At 41.5% G+C, this 19,465-nt stretch overlaps 1 long non-coding RNA gene across 1 annotated transcript in view; it reads left to right on the top strand.

Annotated features, from left to right (window-relative positions):
* Nucleotides 1–8,696, top strand: part of LOC122551968 — a 131,647-nt gene extending 122,951 nt beyond the window's left edge. The window contains exon 3 of the long non-coding RNA XR_006312235.1: nucleotides 8,312–8,696. This is a non-coding gene — a long non-coding RNA (uncharacterized LOC122551968). The remainder of the gene's footprint in view (nucleotides 1–8,311) is intronic.
* The last annotated feature ends 10,769 nt before the right edge of the window (nucleotides 8,697–19,465 follow it).

The raw sequence follows: 19,465 nt of genomic DNA on the forward strand, positions 1-19,465 counted from the left end.
TCCAATTTAGGTGCAATCCGTTCTTCTTGTACAGGTCACTTTTACCCAAACAGAGCTTCCAATTATCCAAAAATGTGAATCCTTCTCCCATACACCAGCTCCTCAGCCATGCATTCATCTGCTCTATCCTCCTATTCCTGCCCTCACTAGCTCGTAGCACTGGGAGTAATCCAGATATTACTACTCTCGAGGACCTCTTTTCTAAGTTTCTGCCTAACTCTCTGTAATCTCCCTTCGGAATCTCAACCTTTTCCCTTCCAATGTCGTTAGTTCCAATGTGGACAACGACCTCTTGCTGGCCCCTCTCCCCCGTGAGAACATTCTGCACCCTCTCTGAGACATCCTTGATCCTAGCACCAGGGAAACAACACACCATTCTGCTTTTTTGCTGCTGGCCGCAGAAATGTCTGTCTGTACCTCGCACTAGAGAATCCCCTAACACAATTGATCTCTTGGAAGCCAACGTACCCCTCGTTGCATTAGAGCCAGTCTCAAAACCAGAAACTTGGCTGTTTGTGCTACGTTCCCCTGAGAATCCATCACCCCCTACATTTTCCAAAACAGCGTATCTGTTTGAAATGGATCATTTAATTTTTATCATGCATTTATGACTGATAAATCACCACAACAGTTGTGATTGTGCTCCATGGACTGAGGTACAGTCTCAGCCTCTCAGTCCAGGTGACTCCCCAAATCTTCATGTCTACATCTTCTGGACTCCTTGTGCAATCCATTGCCATGCTCCCACTCAACCTATTTTTTAGCTGTTCATCTCCCAACATTACCCCGTGAGCCCCAGGCACACCACATAGTCATGCAAGACGTAGTGTACTGTGCCCTAATCAAAGTCAGAGTGGTGGTCACTGAGGAAAGTTCTCCCTCCCAAAATACTCCTTGCACTCCCATGCTCTGTTGTCTCTCTTCCTTATATGGGAGAAAGTGAGGACTTCAGATGCTGGAGATCAGAATCGAGAGTGTGGTGTTGGAAAAACACAGCAGGTCAGGCAGCATCCGAGGAGCAGGAGAGTCGATGATTCAGGCAACAGCACTCCATTAGGAATGAGGGGGTGGATAGATAAATGAGGAGGAGGTGGTGCTGGAGGGAAGGTAACAGAGACTGCGATAGGTAGAAGGAAGTGGAGGTAAAGCTGATAGGTCGGAGAGAAAGGTAAAGCGGGTAGGTGGGAAGGAAGGACAAGTAGGACAGTTTAAGAGGGCAATGTCGAGTTGAAAGTTTGGAACTGGGATAAGGTGGGGGGAGGGGAAATGTGAAGATTAGAACTGGGATAAGGTGGGGGGAGAGGAAATGCGAAGGTTGGAACTTGGATAAGGTGGAGGGAGGGGAAATGTGAAGGTTGGATCTTTCTCCTTGGGGCCCTCCAACCCCTTGGCACCAATATGGATTTCACCAATTTTCTCATTTCCTCTCCCCCCACCTTGTCCCAGTTCCAACCTTCCAACTTGACACCGTCCTCTTGAACCACTTGTCCATCTTCCTTCTCACCTATCTGCTCCACCCACCTCTCCGTTCTAACACCATCACCCTCCTCTATCTATCTCACTCTCATCTATATTCCCCCCAGCCCCACCCCCCTCTCATTTATCTCTCCACTGCCTTGGCTCACAGCCTCATTCCTGATGAAGGGCTCTTGCCTGAAACGTTGATTCTCCTGCTCTTTGGATGCTGCCTGACCTGCTCTGCTTTTCCAGCACCCCATTCTCAACTCTTCTCTGTATGTATTGAAACCATGGAAGCCATGGAAACCCAAATCCCATGAAATAATATATAAACATTAGCAAGTTTTATTATTTTTAATTTGAAATCATTTTCTTGTACTTTTCCTTTGCTTGAAGACCTATTTCAGTTTTTGATCACACTGTCTGTTCTCCATCTGAATGTCTTAAACTCCCATTCATCATCTTGGTGACAAGGTCCACATTGCTTGCTTTATTCCAAATGCTAGCTTATACAGTGAGACCAACTCCCAATGCCAGCATTGATTTATTTGACAGTTGAAATGGGAGAGGAGACTGAGGACCAGGAGGTCAACCTACGTGGCAAACTTAGGCCAAAAATGGACTTTGACGGTGAAGGATTTGAGTCATCTTATACACTGGAACAACGTTTATGCCACAATCTACAGTGGAGTCCATTAGTGCTGGAGGTTTCCGGGGTTTTTGTGTCTAGAAGGCCCTGACATGTTGACCATGTCCTGGGCAGGATGGCGGGTGCCCTGGAGAGCCTGGATCATGTCCTGCCCAGAGACATGTGCACCATCCTTAGCTTGAACTCCCACAGGATCAAGGATGGCAGGCAGGGTGGAGCTGGCAATCTGTCCCAGGTCAGATGAGTCCTATGAGGGGGCATCTGGAAGTCCCTGCATGGCTTCCAATCCCACTGGGTACCTCCTGGTGCTGTCCTGTCTCCATGTTGGAAAGGGGCACCTGAAGTGAGCTCAGGCTCCCTGGTTCTCCTGATGTCTTGCTGTTGATGTTGACTAATGTCTCAAGCAATGGACTGTGCTGGACCTGGCTCTCCAGGGCATCTGCCAGCCCGTCCATGGAGGCTGCTAGTCACTTGCGTGTCAGAAACAGCAGCATCCCAACCACATTGTTGAAGTCCTGCAGCCATTGTGTCAGATTACCCAGTGACCTGAACAAAACTGCCTGCTCCTTCTATGTCTGCTTGTTACATTGTCCTTAGTCCTTAATTGCCACCAGCATGGGATCCTAACCTGCCTGGTCTCTGCTCGTCCTCTGATTTACAGTGACCTCGGGCATTTCTTCCTCTGCCAGCTGCGGAGATGTGACAGTGATGTGCCCTCCAGCAGTTTCTACCAATGCTAATTTAGATAACATATTCACTGGGGTTTCAGTATCTGATCTGGTAGAAGGTGCAGGAGGCAGACTTGCTGATGATTGCTCAGAAGCAGTTATATTCTCTTCCGAGGGTACCTGGGGGAAGCGAATGTCCATCCTTTGGACCATGCCATCCACTGAAGACTTCCAGGCTCCTGTCGGCAAAGCGGGAGTTCCAATTTCCCCTTGTATGCGTGGGTGGTGGCGGGGTGGGGGAGTGAGGTGTGTGAGTACTATGTATCTACAAATGTGCAGGGCAGCTCCAGACTGCTAGCACTTGACTTAGTGCACAATGGCGTTTTAAGTATGTTGCCAACACTAAGGCTGCTGATAATTCTTGGTTTTTCACAGCACAGTTAAGTACCACTGGCTGCAGTGGATGGGAGAGTTGGGCTAGTATCAGATGTGAGGGACTCCATATGGTGATGCTCAGCAGGTAATGAGGCAAGTTAGGGATGATTGTGTGAGGAAACCCTCTCAGCTTCATGGAGAGAAACCTTGCAGGAAATTGGACAAAATTACACTTTGCCAAAATATGGAAAGATTCTGGCCAGTGGAACTATATTTCAGGCACTTACTAATGGACTGAAAGGATATTTTCAAAGTGCATATTTTTGATCTTCCTTTCAGTACTTGATGCTGCTCTCTTTTCAAATTTCTCATAATTTGACTGGGAAGAGTACACCCGATAATCATGCTTCACTTTTCCACAGGTTGTCACAACGCACATAACATATAAAAATACTAATGAGACCAATGAAATAAGTGAATGATTGCTACTCAAGACGAAAGCAACTCTTACCAGATTTCATCACGAACAGCAAAATAACTATTCATTGTAATACACTTAACTTTAACAAATGGCAGAAAAATGATTTCTAATGTACTAATGTATGATTTAAACTTTGCTCCAATAAAAAGTGTGTACTTGCGCACACACGCACACACAATCATGATTAATACAGACAAAGGATAAATGGTTTGACATAGATACTATTGATGGAAAAAGATTATAGGCAGATAAACAGAATTTTGAAGATCAAAAGTCCAGATCACAATGTGGGCATTCATTTTGTCATAAGTCCTTTTAATTTTAGCATTAATGGCACACTAATTTGTTAGGGCGCAAATTGTTCTTCAATTCAATGGTTGATCAGCTGGACCTAGGCCTTTTCATATTTTAGAATCTTCTCTTTAAACTTATGTGGTTTTTCTGTTTATTTCCTATGTGGAGACAGAGGGAGAGAGAGATGAATGCCTTCTGGAAGGTTTTTTATCTGCTGTCCTTGGCAATCACAGTTTTTTTAACATGGAATAGCTCAACAATCAGAGGCCTGTTGCCCGCATGAATTTCTTTAAGTTGAAAGATTCTTGGTGCCACTCTGTCTCAAATTCTCCCTCTCGCTGCTTCAAAAAGCAGCATTGTATTGTCGAGCACAGTAGTATGTAACCCTTACATTTCAAGTTGCAAAGCTCCCTGGGTACATTGAATAATATCATTATCACTTACATTTCAGTTTTTAGTCCCAAAAATGAAAATATGTGGTTTCTGACAAACTTTGTACCTAAATTTGTTGTGCATGTTTAATGTGTTTTATTATTTTCCTAAGGTTTGGGAAATAGTAACGATCCTCCTTCTTTCACTCAAGTATTCCTTGAACATTGAAAACTAGAATGATGAGGTATGAAAGAAGGCTGTTTGGTTCATGATGTAAAGACCAATACTTATGGCAGGTCTCAGAAAACCAGCTTCAGGACAGAGATAATGTTATTCCTGTAAGCACTCAAGCTGCTGTTGATCAGATCAGTGAAATCTTCAAAATACGCTTTAGCAGTTTCCATCAATCAAGTTGGAGTCTTCAGTATTCAGCTGAGAAATCATAAATATTAAGATCATTCTCACATCTAACACAATGAGTTTAAGCCTGCTATTAACCTGAGTTGTGAGCATCTTTAAGGTGAACCACAGGATTATTAGATATACAGAAGCAGTACTTTTAGCCATATTCATTAATTTTCCTGATTTACTGTAATATCAGCAAAGTAAAACAGAATAAGCACTACACAGAATTGGACGCACCATATTTATGGCCAATTATTTTCACACATTTGAAAATAGAGGTTTCATAGAACCCAATAATTCTGCAACTGCTTCTCTCAACAGCCAACATAGAGGCTTAACTTTTGGGAAAATAATCAAATGATTTTCTGCAGTTTATTACCTTCTTCTTGCATATTAGAAATTCCATAAACGTATGGCCCAAATACATTTATGTAAAGGATGGATGGTCACTAGCCCTTGCACACCCACTTATACATAGGCTGATGCACAGTCTTTAATTTTAAACTTATCCAAGCTGTAGACTATTCTAAGGTTCAGCTTTAAATATGTTCTTATTAATATTGAAGGAATGAAAGCACTTTTATGGCACAGCAAAGACCTTTTAATAATAGCCTTTCATTGTGAAGAATATGCATTTTCATAAAATCTCCATTAAAAGAATAATTAAAAGTATGGATTATTGGTTTTTCAGTGATGGTGAGCTGAACTTGTCCTGAACTTGCATAAAGATAGATTTGAATAAAGAAAACCTTTCAACTCATCTGATCTCATAATTTCAAAATGTCAACTTGATTATTGCTTCCCTACAGTATTTATTTCAGCTCTAAATGCATCCTGTATCCTGATTGCCACCCATTTTCCCGTCCATTCACCCTATGAATTGGCCTCCTACCGAATGAAGAAATGTTTCCTATCATTACTCAGAAATTTGCCCTCCGTAACCCTGTGACATGATTTTTTGGGCCAAGCACCATTGACAGTATAATATGGTGTGAGTGCTATTCTAGATGCTAACTCACAAAAGAGATACCACAGACTGGACTCTTGTTGAGCCAAATATCTTGAACTTTATTCACATGGCTCTTAACCTTCATATAATATTACAGACTGAAACATATTCTGGGATCTATTCTTACTGATGTCATTGAACATTACATGTACATAACTCATTGACTGAATATACTACACTGACTCCATTGTACTGAGTGTCTGATTGAAGATAAGGTGGGTACCTTTATACTGGAATGTCACATCATAAAGTCATGTATACTAACTGTCTGGGATCCACTCAATAACACAACAGCCTTCCCTTTCCATTTAAAGAATGCAATTCATTTTTTTGATAACATAGAGTCATAGAGATGTACAGCATGGAAACAGAACCCTTAGTCCAACTCGTCCATGCTGACCAGATATCCTGAATTAATCTAGTCCCATTTGCCATATCCCTCTAAACCCTTCCTATTCACATACCCATCCAGATGCCTTTTAAATGTTATAAATTGTACCAGCCTCCACCATTGGCAGCTCATCCCATACATGCACAACCCTCTGTGTGAAAAAGTTGCCCCTTAGGTCCCTTTTAAATCCTTCCTCTCTCACCCTAAATCTATGTCTTCTAGTGCTGGACTCCCCCAACACAGGGAAAACACCTTGTTTATTTACCCTACCCACGCCCCTCATAATTTTACAAACCTCTATAAGGGAGCAAGTATATATGTAGACACAATTGGCTGGATCTTACCATTTCATTTTCATTGAATTTCATGACAAGTTTCTCTCTACAACTCCTAATGTAGTTTCATAGACTCATAGATATTTACAGGTCAGAAGGAGGCTGTTTGGCCCATCATGTCCTCATCAGTCAACAAAGATCCCTTTTCCAGCTTTCAGCCCCAGTATTGGAAATTATGACAATACAGTGAATATTTAAATCCTGACTAAATGTTACAAAGTTTCAGACTTAACCACCCTTTCATGGAATGAGTTTCATTGAACAGAGGATTTTGAGGTGCTCGGCTTTGCAAATTAGTTGAAATCCTTTTGTTCTGTATCATTTTGTCAGTGATTGACTGGCAGTAGTCAGAGTGAGACAATCCTTTCTTTTATTTCCTTTGGTTGGTGTGCTGGCTCACTGGCTGGCTGCAGTTTAGCCTTTAGAGTGAGAGACTTTTACCTGCAATGCAGAGGTGACTGTTCTACTGAGTTTCTTTGACTGTCCTTCACAAGGAGCTGCATACAATAGCTCACTGCACTGTCACATGGGCACCTCAGCTCACTGGCACACCTTCTTCCAGTGCCCACAGATCAAGGTTAAACTGGCATTTAACACTTATTCTTATATGATTAGATTAGATTAGATTAGATTACCTACAGTGTGGAAACACGCCCTTCGGCCCAACAAGTCCATACCGACCCTCCGGAGTGTAACTCACCCAGACCCATTTCCCTCCGACTAATGCACCTAACACTATAGGCAATTTAGCATAGCCAATTCACCTAACCTGCACATCTTTGGACTTATATTCTTGAAAAAGGGAGACAATAAACATGTCTCGAGTACAAACTGCTGCCTTTCTTCTATTCTGTTTACAGTCTGAGATAATTTCCAAGAAATTGTGATTCTGTTCAGAGTACCCTTTATTCTTTTAATTCTTACATCTTTTTAATTTCCTCCCATTGAAGCTTCCTTGACACCTATTTGGTGTGACATTTCAAGGTTTCTATCACCAGACAACCACAGTTATCTCCACAATTATTTTGACTTTTAAATTGGAATTAATGTTCAATGTGTCCAAAGATGATCTCGGGTTTCTTAAGGGCAATTAGAGATGTGGAAAAGAGACTTGAATGTGTAACTGATGACGTAGTTTGGGATGAGAATGAACAAAATAGCAGTGCACCCTAAATGTACCCTCCTTCTCTGCTGTGTCTCATCCCCGACTATCTTCCTTCCACAATATATGCAGAGCTACTTCTTGATTAGAAATAGAAATGTAAATGTTTGGCGTGGGATGAGGTGATGTTGAGTATTGGATGGGTAGTGAGGTGATCAGTCTTTGTCATTCTCTCTCTGTTGCAATGGCTATCTTCTCTTTTGAAGATAATGCAAAAAGTGAGAATGAGCTTCTAACATGTGAAATGCAGTAAAAGCCAGTTGCAGCCCACAATGGGAGTGATGATAGGGGCAAACATCTTTCAAAGAAAATATTCCTATAAACAGGAAGTTGTTGTCCTATGCTGCTACGACATTTCTCTGTGCTATTAAGCGAAGGCTAAGTCTCATTAGAAAGTGTGGGGAGTGGAGGCTAAGGGAACAGGTTAACAGAGACCAGTAACAAGTAGCCTGAACAAATTCTGGCAGGTTAGTGTTGAAGCAAAGTCCGCTGTGAAGGACATGGCAAGGTGGAAGGATTGTAAGGAAATCAGACAGAGGGCGAGCTGTTTAATGCACTACTGTTCCTCTGACAGGCATTCTGTGGGGAAGTTAAGATTTATTGCATTGTTTCTGTATCTGTGCCACCTGGGTTGTACAAATTAAAGTAAAGAATTCTTTACTGGTTGACAGATGCTGACACATTCTCCCTGTGTTTGATTCCTTTTGTGTAGAATGTTTGGGACAAGTTCAAGAGCAGAACAATATAGGAAGAAACTTTGGTACCAATAAGAGAAAACCTGGACCAAAAATGCAAACATTGGATAAAGCAAAAATGAAGCCCTGACAACATCCTAGCTGCAGTGCTGAAGATTTGACTTCCACATCCAGCTGCACTCCTAGCCAAGCTGTTCTTACAGCATTGGCATCTATTAAATTTTATGCAAACTTACCCAGGGTGTGTCCTGTCCACAAAATACAGAACAAATTTGATCTGGTTAGCTAATCTCAGTCTACTTGCAATCAGCAAAATGATGAAGGTGTGTCTTCAAAAGTACTTTAATGTAGCACTCACTCAACATTAATCTGCTCACCAATGATCAGTTTGTGTTCCACTCGGACTACTCAGATACTGACCCCATGACATCCTTGGTCCAAACATGGGTCCAAAAAAACTGAATTTCAACTTAGAGATGCAAGTGACTATCCTTGGTATTACAGCAGCTTGAAATTGAGTATTGCATCAGGGAATTCCAGCAATTCAGGAGTTAGTGAGAATCAAGGGAAAATCTCTTTGATGCTTGGAGTCATCCCAACCATGGCGCGAGATAGCTGTGGTTGTTGGAGGTGAATCACCTCAGACAAATAATACCACAGAAGACATTCCTCAGGTTAACACCTCAGGTCCAAACAACTTTAATGAATGTCCTTCCAACAAAAGGTGAGAAGCCAGTATGTGCAATGAGGATTGCACAACTTAGAGGTTTCTCTGTCTCTATATAATGAAGTAGTCCATGAAACAAGAGCAGGACAATTTCCAATTTGAACTAATCAGTAGCAAGTAACATTTGCACTGTACAAGTGCCAGGCAAAGGGCATCTCAAATAAGAGAGAATCTTTTCTAATTTTCCTTGACATTCAATAGCACTATCATCACTGACTCCCCTAATATCAATATCATGAGACTTATCATTAAACACAAACTGAACTGGGCAAGCCATATAAATATTGTGGTTGAATGAACAGATCAAATGCTAGAAATTCTGCGTTGTATAAATCATCATCTGTCTAAATCCAGTCCACCATCTACAAACATAAGTCAGGAATTTGATAAAATACTTTCCACTTGCCTGAATGAGTGCAGCTCCTACAATACTCAAGAAGCTCAACACCATCCAAGACAAAGCATTCCACAAGCCCAAATGATAGTAAGCACATCCAACACACTCAACATTCACTCTCTTCATCATTAATGCACAGTGGCAGCACTGGCTGTTGTCTAGATCTAGTTGCATTTGGACTTGACAACTTCAGTATCCAAAAAATTGCAAATGTTGCTAAAGATCATGCTAGCATAAGTGAAAACACCCCTTTTTCCGATCTCATGATGAAAAGAAAACCATTTGTGAAGCAGCTGAAGGAAAATGGACTTTGAAACAACCTTGAGGAACTCCTGCAGTTCTGTGGCTGAGATGATGAACCACTAACAGACATGACAATCTTCAATCGTGCTCACAATCATAGAATTAAGGAGAATCCAAAGAGTTTTTACAAATACATTAAGGACAAAAGGGTAACTAGGGAGAGAATAGGGCCCCTCAAAGATCAGCGAGGCGACCTTTGTGTGGAGCCACAGAAAATGGGGGAGATACTAAACAAGTATTTTGCACCAGCATTTACTATGGAAAAGATAGAATGTAGGGAAATAGATGGTGACACCTTGCAAAATGTCCATATTACAGAGGAGGAAGTGCTGGAGGTCTTGAAACACATAAAGGTGGATAAAGCCCCAGGACCTGATCAGGTGTACTCCAGAACTCTGTGAGAAGCTAGGGAAGTGATTGCCGGGCCTCTTGCTGAGATATTTGTATCATTGATAGTCACAGGTGAGGTGCTGAAAGACTGGAGGCTGGCTGATGTGGTGCCACTGTTTAAGAAGGGTGGTAAGGACAAGCCAGGGAACTATAGACCAGTGAGCCTGACGTCGGTGGTGGGCAAGTTGTTGGAGGAAGTCCTGAGGGACAGGATGTACATGTATTTGGAAAGGCAAGGACTGATTAGGGATAGTCAACATGGCTTTGTGCATGGGAAATCATGGCTCAGAAGCTTGATTGAGTTTTTTGAAGAAGAAACAAAGAGGATTGATGAGGACGGAACGATAGATGTGTTCTATATGGGCTTCAGTGAGGCAAGGTTCCCCATGGGAGATTGATTAGCAAGGTTATATCTCACGGAATATAGGGATAACTAGCCATTTGGATATAGAACTGGCTCAAAGGTAGAAGACAGAGGGTGGTGATGGAGGGTTGTTTTTCAGATTGGAGGCCTGTGACCAGTGGAGTGCCACAAGGATCGGTGCTGGGTCCACTACTTTTTGTCATTTACATAAATGATTTGGATGCGAGCATAAGAGATGCAGTTAGTAAGTTTGCAGATGACACCAAAATTTGAGGTGCAGTGGGCAGCGAAGAAGGTTACCTTTGATTACAACAGGATCTTGACCAAATGGGCCAATGGGCTGAGAAGTGGCAGATGGAGATTAATTCAGATAAATGTGTGGTGCTGCATTTTGGGAAAGTAAATCTTAGCAGAACTTATACACTTAATGGTCAGGTCCTAGGGAGTGTTGCTGAACAAAGAGACCTTGGGGTGCAGGTTCATAGCTCCTTGAAAGTGGAGTCACAGGTAGATAGGATAGTGAAGAAGACGTTTGGTATGCTTTCTTTTACTGGTCAGAGTATTGAGTACAGGAGTTGGGAAGTCATGTTACGGCTGTACAGGACATTGGTTAGGCCACTGTTGGAATATTGCGTGCAATTCGGGTCTCTTTCCTATCGGAAAGATATTGTGAAACTTGAAAGGGTTCAGAAAAGATTTGCAATGATGTTGCCAGGGTTGGAGGATTTGAACTGCAGGGAGAGGTTGAACAGGCTGGGGCTGTTTTCCCTGGAGCATCGGAGGTTGATGGTTGACCTTATAGAGGTTTACAAAATGATGAGGGGCATGGATAGGATAAATAGACAAAGTCTTTTCCCTGGGGTTGCGTAGTCCAGAACTAGAGGGCATAGGTTTAGGATGAGAGGGGAAAGATATAAAAGAGACCTAAGGGGCAACGTTTTCACACAGAGGGTGATACGTGTATGGAATGAGCTGCCAGAGGAATCGGTGGAGGATGGTACAATTGCAACATTTAAAAGACATTTGGATGGGTATATGAATTGGAAGGGTTTGGAGGGATATGGGCCAGGTGCTGGCAGGTGGGACTAGATTGGGTTGGGATCTCTGGTCGGCATGGTCGGGTTGGACCGAAGGGTCTGTTTTCATGCTGTACATCTCTATGGTTCTATAACTCTAAATCAGTGGAGAGGTTTTGTCTGGTTCCCATTCACTCCAGTTTTGCTCGAGCCCCTTGATGTCATGTACTGTCAAAGGTTGCTTTGAATTCGAGAGTAATGTCACCTCTGCAGTTCAAATCTTTTGTCCTTGTTTGGACCAGTGTTGTTGTAAGAGTTGAGTGTTGCTCCAACTGAGTGTTGTTGAGCAGATTATTCATTACAAATGCCATTTGATAGCACTGTCAACGATACCTTCCATCAATTTATCGATTACCCAAGAGAACACTGAAATGGCAATAATTGGCCAAGTTGGATTTTTCCTGCTTCATGTGGGGCAGATGTCAATGGTGTAGCTGTTCTGGAATGGCTTGACTAGAGGCACAGTTAGACTTTAAACATATATCTTCAATATTACTATTGAATATTATCAGAGATCAAAGCCGTTGTAGTGCCTTTGGCAGTTTCTTGATATCACTCGGAGTGAACTAAACTGGGTGAAGGCTGGCACCTGTGATGATTTAGACTTCAGGAAGAAGCCTGGGTGAATCACCCACTTGATGCTTCTGGTTGAATACTTACCTTGTGAGCTAATGTGCTGAGCTCCCATCATGGGGAAAGATAGGGATATTTATGGAGCCTCCTGCCCTCCTGTTAATTGTCCGTGACTGGATGTTACAGGACTGCAAAGCCTTTGTCTGGTCTTTTCATTGTGGGATGATTTAGTTCTGTTTACTATATGCTGCTTCCACTGTTTAACATACAAATAGTACAACTTCATCAGGTCAACACCTTTTTTTTAAACTATTTCTGAAGCAGCTTTTGATATACCTCCTTCACTCTTTATTAATCCAGGGATGATCCGCTGTCTTGATGATAATGATAGATTGGGCAATATACAAAGCCATGAGGTTGTAGGTTGTGATTGAATATAATTTGAACACTGCCGACTGGTCACAGTGCCTCATGACTGCCCCATTTTGAGTTGGTAGATCTGTGGGAAGTCTTTCTCGTTTAGCATGGTGATTAACCACACATCACAATGGGGAATATTTCCAATGTGAAGACTTCATCTCCACAAGGACTGTGTGGTGGTTGCTCCTACCAATATTGTCATAAACAGATATATCTACTACTGGTCAACATGAGGTCAAGTAGATTTTTCCCCTTGTTGCTTCCCTTACTACTTGTTGCAGCCCTAATCGAACAACTGTGTTCTTTAGGACTTGACCAGCTTGGTCATTAGTGATGCTATTAAGCCTGTTTTGGTGATGGACATTGAAGTCCCCCAAGCCTTTGTCACCCTCAGTGCTTCCTCCGAGGTGTTCAACATGGAGAAGCATTAATTGATTAGCTGCAATTGACTTCTTGGAAATCAGGTCATCTACTTTGGGCCTCATTCACATCGATCTGTCATTCCCAGTTGTTAGCCTTCCCTGTATACGTTTTGGAGCAGCTTATGTAGTTCTCCACTGGATATTTGATAATGAACAAGGCCAGCAATACCATCAACATCAGTAACACCACGAGCAGCAGAAGAAGCTATGGCAGCATTAGAGTGCCATCTCCTCAGCAACAGAGAGGACAGGCATTGAAATCCAACCTGAGGAGGCAAAAGCCCTAACACATGGACTACTGGTAAAGGATCAGCCACCTCAGCCTAGGATCCCTACAGTGTGGTAGCAGGCCATTTGGCCCATCGTGTCCACACTGACACTCTGAAAGGGCATCCCACCCAGGCCCATTCTCCCACCCTGTCCTTGCAACTCCACATTTCCCGTGGCTAACACACCTAGCCTGCACACAATGGGCAATTTAGCATGCCAATCCAACTAACCTGCACATTTTTGGACTGTGGGAGAAAACCCATGCAGAAATGGGAGGAATGTGCAAACTCCACTCAGAGAGTAGCCCAAGGCTGGAATCAAACCCAGGTCTCTGACACTGTTAGGCAGCAGTCAACAACTGAACTATCATGCTGCCTTTATGGGAGTTCCTGTATCTCGGGAAGGTAAGGCTTTCACAACACATCATTGTGCAACCTACGGGAGCATTGTCACTTTCCTATAGACCAGGTGACTACACATTGCTAACAGGAGACTCCTGCAGCCACCCTGACCCCAATGGCATCTCACTATTGGTGAAGAAACCCAGGAAAACCTGCTTCAATTACAAATGGCTTCCAGATCTGCTGCTACCCAATTCCCAAAACCATCTTCCAACTCCCCAAACTCCAAGTCTGTCCTTTATATCACTCTACCCTAGTCAGTTGTCAACAGGTCTGTTACATTAAGATTCTGCTGAATCTTGTATTAAAATCCGAAAGATAAATGTGATAGACATTCCTGACACTGTCAAAATCCTGGTAAGATAAAAGGTAAGGAGAAAATCCTGGCCACTCTCCCTAACAACGCTGTGATATACTTACCCCTAGCCATTCAAGAAGGCAACTCTTCTCACAGTAATTTTAGGGATTGGCTATAAACACTGGCCGAACCAGAAATACCGACATCACATCTTTTTTTTTGTTCAAATGCCTTTCATTAGATTAAAAATATACATTCACAACATGCTGCCTGACATGTTGAAGGTAACCAATATTTTCATCCACACTATTTCAATGTCTTAACTGGATCTTAATAATTCATCTCTTCAAGAATTGCTGACCTTATTATAAGTTAATGCCTAATTAAGGCTGAGTAAACATTTAAGCTACATTGAGGAGCTGTTTTGATTAAAACTCCACTCACAGGATGCTGATTGGTATGAAGAAATATCCAATATGCCAGGTACAAAGCACAGAGGGCCAAGAGTAACTCACATTGAATTGACACAGCCGAGAGCTAACCTCCTTGATTCAATGTCAGGAACCACTCCTCCCCACCACCCCCTCCCCTGCCCCCAACCCCCAACACACACACACACATGAAAGTCAACTTCTCGAAATTGTCCCTCACTGTACTTCTTATTGCGACAAAAAGGAAAAAACAAATCATGAGATTTAGTAACTGCTTGTCAAGGGCTGAAATTAATATTGGTTAATATTTGTGATTGCAATATTGTGAGAGATTGAGCATTCATCCTATGTTGTGCATTCTTTGTCATTTGTGGAAGCTTTGAAATCACTAAACTGGGAAATAATGTCACATTTTGCATTGGCTAATCTTTTCCTTCTTGAGAATGACTGGAAGTTTAAGTTGAAGAACCTGAAGAACAGTCATGTAAAGAGGAAAGTTGCAGTTTCACTAATATGAAGATTCAGTATGCACTGCCACATGAAACCTGATCATTTAACATTTTATCTTGTAAGAGTAAACTTGCCCATGTTGCTGTTTACTAAATCATATTGTGTGAAATGGAGAATAACAGCTGAAAGTATTCTGGTCACATTAATAAATCAGGAGCCAAAGTTCAAACAATTTATAAAAGTTGACCTAAACCCCATGACTTTTTTATTGCTTTTTATTCTTTTTATTTTGTGCAATATAATAGTGGTTGACTGGGATTGTGCTATAAATAAGGCCATAATAGAATCAAAGTGTTCCGATAATATCAAGTATTGTGAGATTGAATCCTGGACAGTTTATGTGGTCACCAGAACAGTGTGATGTATGCTCACCGTGGCTTATGATAGTTGAAGGTTATGGTAGACAGATGGTCCAGCCTCTGCTGAATGAGCTAATGTGCTTTCTTTGTTAATGCTTTCACCACTGCCAGTCAGCATGAGTGACATGCAGTACTTTATCAGTCCTGGAATCTGAGACATTGCTATTTTTCTTTTATTGCATGTTTCCAAGGCCATTTTCAGTCTGCATTGTCGTTTTGCTGAAACTTTCCTTTGCAGTAGAGCATCAAGTTCTGTACTAGAGAAGGGGTTGCATTATGAAGCAGCGTATATATATTCATTGCACTCAGTTCCATTGATTACATACTGGAAGACCCTGGGGAAGAATTACAGTCATAGAAAACCACTGCAGTTGTGCCTTACAGTACATTTGAACTTCATGTCCTTTGCAAATCATGTTTTCAAATTGTATTTCTTGCCAGCCTGCTCCGCTGACTGAATAAGCGCTGAAGCTGAGCTCCAAAGCAATACACGGTACCTTAGGATATACACAATGCCTTAGAATCCAAAATTCAGTTCTGGTTCCATGGGAAGAACCTTCATAGTTTGTCAGTGTAGTTTCTGATGTTGAATTTTAGGCTCAAATGCTGAAGAAATTTATCAATTTGAGAAAAGTTTGGCCATTCTAAGTGTTCCATTCTGTTGAATGGACTCAATTTCAGTTCATAGCAGCAAAAGACTGATTGCAATTGTATCTTAACACTGGCTGCACACTGATCGTGGAGGAACAACACACTGGAAACCATCTGGTACCTTCTAGATTCCAGGCCAGCCTTTCATTACTGATGCTAATCTATTTTTAAAAAGATCTATAAGCTCTTACCTAGAACCTTTTGGGCACTACAACTCTTAACATTGTTATTTTGGGAGTCAGGATGACTAATTGCATCATCATGGTGGATCTCAATTAACACAACACTGGTACCTTTAAGGTTGGGCAAAGTCATAGATTGTAACAGGCTAGCTGTGAATGCAGCCATCCTGAAATCACAATCCTACAGATGCCGAGTTATCAGTTCATCAACCCTACAGGATGGCATATCCATGTTGCTATGACAACCGGAGCCAGCTGAGGTAGAGTCAAAGCCACCAATTTCTTTTATTGGCATTAGTTTAAGTTACTGATACCATGTAGCTTACCCATATGAGGTTTTCAGGAGAAGATGGGTTCAATCTCAATAAACAGTAAAGATTTGTTATGTAGTACTTAAAAGTTAGTTACATTTCATCTAAGATATGTGAGATCTCCTTTGAGATATCAGGCTCAACTTTAGAGCAAGCTCACATTTTTGTTAGCCACATTGGCCATTGACACACTGGTTAGCTCTTACCAGGGCCAGTCCTTTAAAAGCTGATGGATAGAGCTTACCTTGCAATGACAATTAACTCTTTCAGGCACTACCTGTCATATACAACTGTAGAGAATGCTGTGCAGGTTTGAAAGCCTTGGGCTGGTATCCCACACTGCTGCTTTCTGTCGCATTCTGTGGATTTATTGCCCACTCATTTTGTCTATTGACAATAAACATAGCACAGCACATGTTGACATGTAATCTTATTATGTGGGATAGAATTAATGGTAGCAGGATTGTAGGATAAAAGTCTGTGTCATGGTAGCAGCCCTGGGAAAGGAGGGTGTAGATGACACTGATCTCCAGGGCTCTGTACCCTTCTGCAGGTTAGGTGGATTGGCCGTAGGAAATGCAGGATTATAGGGATATGGCAGGGGCTGGGTCTGGGTAGGATTCTCTTTGCAAGGTTAGTGTGTACTCGATAGGCTGAATGGCCTACTTCTGTACTGTAGGGATTCTACGATCCTATGTCCTCACCTGCCTCTCTCTCTAGTTCTGCTTCCAAAATGAAAAGGTAAGAAAATCTTTATTCTTTTGCTATGCTGCTTGGCATTTTTAATAGTCATTTTTATAAATTACCCAGGGATTTTTTTATTCCATCAAAAAGAGTAGGTGTTGGACATATTGAACAGCATCAATGAAGAGAGGCACAGGTCGATAGAACTAGTACAGATTGTGGACCAGAAGCACCAACTCTGTTCCTCTCACCACTGATGCTATCTGATCCATTAAGTACTTTCAGGATTTTCCATTTATATTTCAGAATTCGGCCATCTGTAGTATTTGGCACTTATACTGTCTGTTCCACATTGGGCATTGGTTAATGTGGTTAGTTTCAATTTAAAATGAGAACATATCTGTCACTCAATGTAAAGTATAACTTTTTTGTTAACAAAGTCAGAATCTGTTAAGGGTCTCATTGTACAGTGTCCTATCTCTCGGCAAGATGGTTTGGGGTCAGGATGTTATGGTCATAGAGGCGTGTCATAACATATCTAAACAAGTTGATTACAGGTCAAAGTGTTCTGGATGTTTCTATCTACGTTTTGCATTGCATCAGGTTGTGTGCAGTTGTCTGACGAAACAGTGACTGTGAAGTGTATTTCTTAAACTACAAAAAAACTTTTGCCCTCACTTTGATTATGGTTCCCAAATCTGAGCAGCCAAAGAATGTGAGGGAGAGGGTTAAAGCCAGGAGAATATATAAGGGGCCTGTAGGAAGGTGAGGTAGCAGGGCCCATAATTTCTCTCCATTGACCTGCTGCTGCTTACCCACACCAGTTCACCCCTTCTAAGATTTTACCAGTGGTCAGGCAGCTTGCTCATCCATGGACCAACTGAGGTCCTGAAGTACATAATTTGTTTATAAATCTATTGGCCATGTTATCACCAAGCCAGACCCCTGGCATAATGCTTTTTCATTGCTGCTTTAGTTGTTTATCCATTCAGAACAGAAGATGTACTGACAGAGTGCCTGGTAGCAAGGACATAACATAACTAGAATATGGATGAAGAAACAATCTTACAGAAGATTTTGATAACCAAGCAACCCAACTGTCCTTTGCAAGTAACCCATTACAGAGGCATGAAGTAGACTGAATTGTAATTGTTTGTAGGATTATAATGAGGATATCAAATTCCCTGAGGTTTCTGATGAAATCATGCTGTAGCTCCAAGGAAATCCATTGGAAAAAGGAAAGGACCTGCTCTCACTGATTCTGGAATTTTGTTCTTGGCCTTAAATGGTATAGAAAACCTGCCTTCTCTTGGAACACCAAAGACATTGGAGGCTGTTCTTGAGGTGGGTTCCTATTTTCACAAGTCTAAAGGGGCTCAATGTATCACTGGGGGCTAGGCAATAAAATATGGGGGCTGGTAGACTTCACTGGTGGGATAATTTTATCTTAGCCTGCTTGGCACACCCTCCTCATTCCTGAGGAAGGGCTTATGCCCGAAACGTCGATTCTCCTGCTCCTTGGATGCTGCCTGACCTGCTGCGCTTTTCCAGCAACACATTTTTCAGCTCAGATCTCCAGCATCTGCAGTCCTCACTTTCTCCTGGTGGGATAATGCCCAAATAAAAAAAAATGATCAATGTCAGTTTTTCCTGAGACACAATGGACAGGAAGGAGGGCAAGGAGGATCATCACACAAACCTATTTATCCTGCCATTGATGTTCAAGCAACAGATACTCTGATAGCAAAGACATCCAGGGTAGTTTGTGACTACACACTGTAATGAGATATCTCCTTAATGGACTACATAAATTCCAGTAATTACACTGGAATTGGGACTGGCAGATTTTCAGGATCTTTACAGTCTTGGAAAGAAAGGCTGCGTTTCTTCTGGTGAATGTTGCCAAAAATTAATGTACAGATTTTGTGAAAAAGAAGACATTCCAATTAGTTTGTGGAAACTCTTTACTCAGCCTATTGCTCTAAAATTAGCAAATGTCGATCCAGATAAGTCAATAATATTATTTACAATGATGGCAAGAATGTATCATCAAAATTTCATTACATTGAACTTGTAGATTAAACTGTTTAATCCAATACATATGAATTTAAAATAGATGCAATTAAATAATTTATTAATTTATTCTTCTTATGTTTAAAATAGACCTCTCAAGGATTTGTATGTGCTCTAATTAGATAATGAGAAAATATTTTCTTATTAATTTAGTTTACTTGTGTAATTAGGTAAATTAAAATAATAATTGCATTAACATTTCTGCAAAAGTTAAATAGTTAGCGTCAGAATATTTTATGTCATCTGACCTTTTAAAATTATTGCAAGCATCTAGTCAAACTACACGTCTCAATTGGCTCAGGGAAGCTTAGAGGTATATTGATAAACAC

Source organism: Chiloscyllium plagiosum, chromosome 7 (assembly GCF_004010195.1).
Source record: "Chiloscyllium plagiosum isolate BGI_BamShark_2017 chromosome 7, ASM401019v2, whole genome shotgun sequence".
Taxonomy (NCBI): Eukaryota; Metazoa; Chordata; class Chondrichthyes; order Orectolobiformes; family Hemiscylliidae; genus Chiloscyllium; species Chiloscyllium plagiosum.